At 47.5% G+C, this 5,257-nt stretch overlaps 33 non-coding genes across 33 annotated transcripts; all 33 read right to left on the reverse strand.

Moving 5' to 3' along the window:
- Positions 1-4: 4 nt before the first annotated feature.
- Positions 5-76, reverse strand: Trnaw-cca. The gene has a single exon. It is a non-coding gene; the product is annotated as a tRNA-Trp (tRNA).
- A 66-nt stretch (positions 77-142) lies between these two features.
- On the reverse strand, positions 143-214 carry Trnaw-cca. Its single transcript has one exon. It is a non-coding gene; the product is annotated as a tRNA-Trp (tRNA).
- Positions 215-282: 68 nt separating this feature from the next.
- On the reverse strand, positions 283-354 carry Trnaw-cca. The gene has a single exon. It is a non-coding gene; the product is annotated as a tRNA-Trp (tRNA).
- A 70-nt stretch (positions 355-424) lies between these two features.
- On the reverse strand, positions 425-496 carry Trnaw-cca. The gene has a single exon. It is a non-coding gene; the product is annotated as a tRNA-Trp (tRNA).
- A 74-nt stretch (positions 497-570) lies between these two features.
- Positions 571-642, reverse strand: Trnaw-cca. Its single transcript has one exon. It is a non-coding gene; the product is annotated as a tRNA-Trp (tRNA).
- Positions 643-716: 74 nt separating this feature from the next.
- Trnaw-cca lies at positions 717-788 on the reverse strand. Its single transcript has one exon. It is a non-coding gene; the product is annotated as a tRNA-Trp (tRNA).
- Positions 789-855: 67 nt separating this feature from the next.
- Positions 856-927, reverse strand: Trnaw-cca. Its single transcript has one exon. It is a non-coding gene; the product is annotated as a tRNA-Trp (tRNA).
- A 71-nt stretch (positions 928-998) lies between these two features.
- On the reverse strand, positions 999-1,070 carry Trnaw-cca. Its single transcript has one exon. It is a non-coding gene; the product is annotated as a tRNA-Trp (tRNA).
- Positions 1,071-1,144: 74 nt separating this feature from the next.
- Positions 1,145-1,216, reverse strand: Trnaw-cca. Its single transcript has one exon. It is a non-coding gene; the product is annotated as a tRNA-Trp (tRNA).
- Positions 1,217-1,286: 70 nt separating this feature from the next.
- Trnaw-cca lies at positions 1,287-1,358 on the reverse strand. Its single transcript has one exon. It is a non-coding gene; the product is annotated as a tRNA-Trp (tRNA).
- A 75-nt stretch (positions 1,359-1,433) lies between these two features.
- Positions 1,434-1,505, reverse strand: Trnaw-cca. The gene has a single exon. It is a non-coding gene; the product is annotated as a tRNA-Trp (tRNA).
- A 75-nt stretch (positions 1,506-1,580) lies between these two features.
- On the reverse strand, positions 1,581-1,652 carry Trnaw-cca. The gene has a single exon. It is a non-coding gene; the product is annotated as a tRNA-Trp (tRNA).
- Positions 1,653-1,727: 75 nt separating this feature from the next.
- Trnaw-cca lies at positions 1,728-1,799 on the reverse strand. Its single transcript has one exon. It is a non-coding gene; the product is annotated as a tRNA-Trp (tRNA).
- Positions 1,800-1,874: 75 nt separating this feature from the next.
- On the reverse strand, positions 1,875-1,946 carry Trnaw-cca. The gene has a single exon. It is a non-coding gene; the product is annotated as a tRNA-Trp (tRNA).
- Positions 1,947-2,016: 70 nt separating this feature from the next.
- Positions 2,017-2,088, reverse strand: Trnaw-cca. The gene has a single exon. It is a non-coding gene; the product is annotated as a tRNA-Trp (tRNA).
- A 70-nt stretch (positions 2,089-2,158) lies between these two features.
- Trnaw-cca lies at positions 2,159-2,230 on the reverse strand. The gene has a single exon. It is a non-coding gene; the product is annotated as a tRNA-Trp (tRNA).
- A 75-nt stretch (positions 2,231-2,305) lies between these two features.
- Trnaw-cca lies at positions 2,306-2,377 on the reverse strand. Its single transcript has one exon. It is a non-coding gene; the product is annotated as a tRNA-Trp (tRNA).
- Positions 2,378-2,678: 301 nt separating this feature from the next.
- Positions 2,679-2,750, reverse strand: Trnaw-cca. The gene has a single exon. It is a non-coding gene; the product is annotated as a tRNA-Trp (tRNA).
- Positions 2,751-2,825: 75 nt separating this feature from the next.
- On the reverse strand, positions 2,826-2,897 carry Trnaw-cca. Its single transcript has one exon. It is a non-coding gene; the product is annotated as a tRNA-Trp (tRNA).
- Positions 2,898-2,972: 75 nt separating this feature from the next.
- Trnaw-cca lies at positions 2,973-3,044 on the reverse strand. The gene has a single exon. It is a non-coding gene; the product is annotated as a tRNA-Trp (tRNA).
- A 70-nt stretch (positions 3,045-3,114) lies between these two features.
- On the reverse strand, positions 3,115-3,186 carry Trnaw-cca. Its single transcript has one exon. It is a non-coding gene; the product is annotated as a tRNA-Trp (tRNA).
- A 70-nt stretch (positions 3,187-3,256) lies between these two features.
- Positions 3,257-3,328, reverse strand: Trnaw-cca. Its single transcript has one exon. It is a non-coding gene; the product is annotated as a tRNA-Trp (tRNA).
- A 70-nt stretch (positions 3,329-3,398) lies between these two features.
- Positions 3,399-3,470, reverse strand: Trnaw-cca. The gene has a single exon. It is a non-coding gene; the product is annotated as a tRNA-Trp (tRNA).
- A 70-nt stretch (positions 3,471-3,540) lies between these two features.
- On the reverse strand, positions 3,541-3,612 carry Trnaw-cca. Its single transcript has one exon. It is a non-coding gene; the product is annotated as a tRNA-Trp (tRNA).
- A 70-nt stretch (positions 3,613-3,682) lies between these two features.
- Trnaw-cca lies at positions 3,683-3,754 on the reverse strand. The gene has a single exon. It is a non-coding gene; the product is annotated as a tRNA-Trp (tRNA).
- Positions 3,755-3,824: 70 nt separating this feature from the next.
- Positions 3,825-3,896, reverse strand: Trnaw-cca. The gene has a single exon. It is a non-coding gene; the product is annotated as a tRNA-Trp (tRNA).
- Positions 3,897-3,966: 70 nt separating this feature from the next.
- Positions 3,967-4,038, reverse strand: Trnaw-cca. Its single transcript has one exon. It is a non-coding gene; the product is annotated as a tRNA-Trp (tRNA).
- Positions 4,039-4,108: 70 nt separating this feature from the next.
- On the reverse strand, positions 4,109-4,180 carry Trnaw-cca. The gene has a single exon. It is a non-coding gene; the product is annotated as a tRNA-Trp (tRNA).
- A 70-nt stretch (positions 4,181-4,250) lies between these two features.
- Trnaw-cca lies at positions 4,251-4,322 on the reverse strand. Its single transcript has one exon. It is a non-coding gene; the product is annotated as a tRNA-Trp (tRNA).
- A 70-nt stretch (positions 4,323-4,392) lies between these two features.
- Positions 4,393-4,464, reverse strand: Trnaw-cca. The gene has a single exon. It is a non-coding gene; the product is annotated as a tRNA-Trp (tRNA).
- Positions 4,465-4,534: 70 nt separating this feature from the next.
- Positions 4,535-4,606, reverse strand: Trnaw-cca. Its single transcript has one exon. It is a non-coding gene; the product is annotated as a tRNA-Trp (tRNA).
- Positions 4,607-4,676: 70 nt separating this feature from the next.
- Positions 4,677-4,748, reverse strand: Trnaw-cca. The gene has a single exon. It is a non-coding gene; the product is annotated as a tRNA-Trp (tRNA).
- Positions 4,749-4,894: 146 nt separating this feature from the next.
- Positions 4,895-4,966, reverse strand: Trnaw-cca. The gene has a single exon. It is a non-coding gene; the product is annotated as a tRNA-Trp (tRNA).
- Between the last annotated feature and the right edge of the window lie 291 nt (positions 4,967-5,257).

Below are 5,257 nucleotides of genomic sequence, written 5' to 3' on the forward strand. Positions count from 1 at the left end.
CCAATGACCCCGACGTGATTTGAACACGCAACCTTCTGATCTGGAGTCAGACGCGCTACCGTTGCGCCACAGGGGCACGGGCACTAAGGTCCAGTAAAACATTTTTTCTAATAGCACTAGTTAGTGCACACAAAATAACCAATGACCCCGACGTGATTTGAACACGCAACCTTCTGATCTGGAGTCAGACGCGCTACCGTTGCGCCACAGGGCCCACGGGCACTAAGGTCCAGTAAAACATTTTCTCTAATAGCACTAGTTAGTGCACAAAAAATAGTCCAATGACCCCGACGTGATTTGAACACGCAACCTTCTGATCTGGAGTCAGACGCGCTACCGTTGCGCCACAGGGCCCACGGGCATTAAGGTCCAGTAAAACAATTTTTTCTAATAGCACTAGTTAGTGCACACAAAATGAACCCAATGACCCCGACGTGATTTGAACACGCAACCTTCTGATCTGGAGTCAGACGCGCTACCGTTGCGCCACAGGGCCCAGGGCACTAAGGTCCAGTAAAACATATTTTTCTAATAGCACTAGTTATGTTACTGCACACAAAAATAGTCCAATGACCCCGACGTGATTTGAACACGCAACCTTCTGATCTGGAGTCAGACGCGCTACCGTTGCGCCACAGGGCCCACGGGCACTAAGGTCCAGTAAAACATATTTTTCTAATAGCACTAGTTATGTTACTGCACACAAAATAGCCCAATGACCCCGACGTGATTTGAACACGCAACCTTCTGATCTGGAGTCAGACGCGCTACCGTTGCGCCACAGGGCCCACGGGCACTAAGGTCCAGTAAAACAATTTTTCTAATAGCACTAGTTGTGCACCAAAAATAACCCAATGACCCCGACGTGATTTGAACACGCAACCTTCTGATCTGGAGTCAGACGCGCTACCGTTGCGCCACAGGGCCACGAGCACTAAGGTCCAGTAAAACATTTTTTAATAGCACTAGTATGTTACTGCACACACAAAATAGTCCAATGACCCCGACGTGATTTGAACACGCAACCTTCTGATCTGGAGTCAGACGCGCTACCGTTGCGCCACAGGGCCCACGGCACTAAGGTCCAGTAAAAATATTTTTCTAATAGCACTAGTTATGTTACTGCACACACAAAAAAAGTCAATGACCCCGACGTGATTTGAACACGCAACCTTCTGATCTGGAGTCAGACGCGCTACCGTTGCGCCACAGGGACCACGAGCACTAAGGTCCAGTAAAACATATTTTTCTAATAGCACTAGTTAGTGCACACAAAAATAGTCCAATGACCCCGACGTGATTTGAACACGCAACCTTCTGATCTGGAGTCAGACGCGCTACCGTTGCGCCACAGGGCCCACGGGCACTAAGGTCCAGTAAAACATATTTTTCTAATAGCACTAGTTATGTTACTGCACACAAAAATAGTCCAATGACCCCGACGTGATTTGAACACGCAACCTTCTGATCTGGAGTCAGACGCGCTACCGTTGCGCCACAGGGCCCACGGGCACTAAGGTCCAGTAAAACATATTTTTATAATAGCACTAGTTATGTTACTGCACACAAAAATAGTCCAATGACCCCGACGTGATTTGAACACGCAACCTTCTGATCTGGAGTCAGACGCGCTACCGTTGCGCCACAGGGCCCATGGGCACTAAGGTCCAGTAAAACATATTTTTCTAATAGCACTAGTTATATTACTGCACACAAAAATAGCCCAATGACCCCGACGTGACTTGAACACGCAACCTTCTGATCTGGAGTCAGACGCGCTACCGTTGCGCCACAGGGCCCACGGGCACTAAGGTCCAGTAAAACATATTTTTCTAATAGCACTAGTTATATTACTGCACACAAAAATAGTCCAATGACCCCGACGTGATTTGAACACGCAACCTTCTGATCTGGAGTCAGACGCGCTACCGTTGCGCCACAGGGCCCACGGGCACTAAGGTCCAGTAAAACATATTTTTCTAATAGCACTAGTTAGTGCACACAGAAATAGTCCAATGACCCCGACGTGATTTGAACACGCAACCTTCTGATCTGGAGTCAGACGCGCTACCGTTGCGACACAGGGCCCACGGGCACTAAGGTCCAGTAAAACATATTTTTCTAATAGCACTAGTTAGTGCACACAAAAATAGCCCAATGACCCCGACGTGATTTGAACACGCAACCTTCTGATCTGGAGTCAGACGCGCAACCGTTGCGCCACAGGGCCCACGGGAACTAAGGTCCAGTAAAACATATTTTTCTAATAGCACTAGTTATGTTACTGCACACAAAATGAACCCAATGACTCCGACGTGATTTGAACACGCAACCTTCTGATCTGGAGTCAGACGCGCTACCGTTGCGCCACAGGGCCCACGGGCCCTAAGGTCCAGTAAAACATATTTTTCTAATAGCACTAGTTATGTTACTGCACACAAAAATAGTCCAATGACCCCGACGTGATTTGAACACGCAACATTTTTCTAATAGCACTAGTTAGTGCACACAAAAATAGTCCAATGACCACGACGTGATTTGAACACGACGTGATTTGAACACGCCTTCTGATCTGGAGTCAGACGCGCTACCGTTGCGCCACAGGGCCCACGGGCACTAAGGTCCAGTAAAACATATTTTTCTAATAGCACTAGTTAGTGCACACAAGTATAGTCCAATGACCCCGACGTGATTTGAACACGCAACCTTCTGATCTGGAGTCAGACGCGCTACCGTTGCGCCACAGGGCCCACGGGCACTAAGGTCCAGTAAAACATATTTTTATAATAGCACTAGTTATGTTACTGCACACAAAAATAGTCCAATGACCCCGACGTGATTTGAACACGCAACCTTCTGATCTGGAGTCAGACGCGCTACCGTTGCGCCACAGGGCCCACGGGCACTAAGGTCCAGTAAAACATATTTTTATAATAGCACTAGTTATGTTACTGCACACAAAAATAGTCCAATGACCCCGACGTGATTTGAACACGCAACCTTCTGATCTGGAGTCAGACGCGCTACCGTTGCGCCACAGGGCCCACGGGCACTAAGGTCCAGTAAAACAATTTTCTCTAATAGCACTAGTTAGTGCACACAAAATGAACCCAATGACCCCGACGTGATTTGAACACGCAACCTTCTGATCTGGAGTCAGACGCGCTACCGTTGCGCCACAGGGCCCACGGGCACTAAGGTCCAGTAAAACATATTTTTCTAATAGCACTAGTTAGTGCACACAAAAATAGTCCAATGACCCCGACGTGATTTGAACACGCAACCTTCTGATCTGGAGTCAGACGCGCTACCGTTGCGCCACAGGGCCCACGGGCACTAAGGTCCAGTAAAACATATTTTTCTAATAGCACTAGTTAGTGCACACAAAAATAGTCCAATGACCCCGACGTGATTTGAACACGCAACCTTCTGATCTGGAGTCAGACGCGCTACCGTTGCGCCACAGGGCCCACGGGCACTAAGGTCCAGTAAAACAATTTTCTCTAATAGCACTAGTTAGTGCACACAAAATGAACCCAATGGCCCCGACGTGATTTGAACACGCAACCTTCTGATCTGGAGTCAGACGCGCTACCGTTGCGCCACAGGGCCCACGGGCACTAAGGTCCAGTAAAACATATTTTTCTAATAGCACTAGTTAGTGCACACAAGTATAGTCCAATGACCCCGACGTGATTTGAACACGCAACCTTCTGATCTGGAGTCAGACGCGCTACCGTTGCGCCACAGGGCCCACGGGCACTAAGGTCCAGTAAAACATATTTTTCTAATAGCACTAGTTAGTGCACACAAGTATAGTCCAATGACCCCGACGTGATTTGAACACGCAACCTTCTGATCTGGAGTCAGACGCGCTACCGTTGCGCCACAGGGCCCACGGGCACTAAGGTCCAGTAAAAAATATTTTTCTAATAGCACTAGTTAGTGCACACAAAAATAGCCCAATGACCCCGACGTGATTTGAACACGCAACCTTCTGATCTGGAGTCAGACGCGCTACCGTTGCGCCACAGGGCCCACGGGCACTACGGTCCAGTAAAACAATTTTCTCTAATAGCACTAGTTAGTGCACACAAAATGAACCCAATGACCCCGACGTGATTTGAACACGCAACCTTCTGATCTGGAGTCAGACGCGCTACCGTTGCGCCACAGGGCCCACGGGCACTACGGTCCAGTAAAACATATTTTTCTAATAGCACTAGTTAGTGCACACAAGTATAGTCCAATGACCCCGACGTGATTTGAACACGCAACCTTCTGATCTGGAGTCAGACGCGCTACCGTTGCGCCACAGGGCCCACGGGCACTACGGTCCAGTAAAACAATTTTCTCTAACAGCACTAGTTAGTGCACACAAAATGAACCCAATGACCCCGACGTGATTTGAACACGCAACCTTCTGATCTGGAGTCAGACGCGCTACCGTTGCGCCACAGGGCCCACGGGCACTAAGGTCCAGTAAAACAATTTTCTCTAATAGCACTAGTTAGTGCACACAAAATGAACCCAATGACCCCGACGTGATTTGAACACGCAACCTTCTGATCTGGAGTCAGACGCGCTACCGTTGCGCCACAGGGCCCACGGGCACTAAGGTCCAGTAAAACATATTTTTCTAATAGCACTAGTTAGTGCACATAAAAATAGTCCAATGACCCCGACGTGATTTGAACACGCAACCTTCTGATCTGGAGTCAGACGCGCTACCGTTGCGCCACAGGGCCCACGGGCCCTAAGGTCCAGTAAAACATATTTTTCTAATAGCACTAGTTATGTTACTGCACACAAAAATAGTCCAATGACCCCGACGTGATTTGAACACGCAACATTTTTCTAATAGCACTAGTTAGTGCACACAAAAATAGTCCAATGACCACGACGTGATTTGAACACGCAACCTTCTGATCTGGAGTCAGACGCGCTACCGTTGCGCCACAGGGCCCACGGGCACTAAGGTCCAGTAAAACATATTTTTCTAATAGCACTAGTTAGTGCACACAAAAATAGTCCAATGACCCCGATGTGATTTGAACACGCAACGTTCAAATCTTCAAATATTTTGCTTATCACTAGATACCCGTTTTTATTATTTTCTTTCTACATATAAGTACTTATCCGTTAAAAATTTGATGTTATTCCGATTCGGACTCATAATCCGACGTCTTGTCATAAATATTCACGCGTATGACGGAGGATTAAATATGTAGTTAAGTAAAAGTTTAAATATATATGA

The sequence above is a fragment of the Ctenocephalides felis genome, unplaced genomic scaffold, assembly GCF_003426905.1.
Source record: "Ctenocephalides felis isolate EL2017-DRISC unplaced genomic scaffold, ASM342690v1 CF-g0.4_SCAFFOLD_01886, whole genome shotgun sequence".
Lineage (NCBI taxonomy): Eukaryota > Metazoa > Arthropoda > Insecta > Siphonaptera > Pulicidae > Ctenocephalides > Ctenocephalides felis.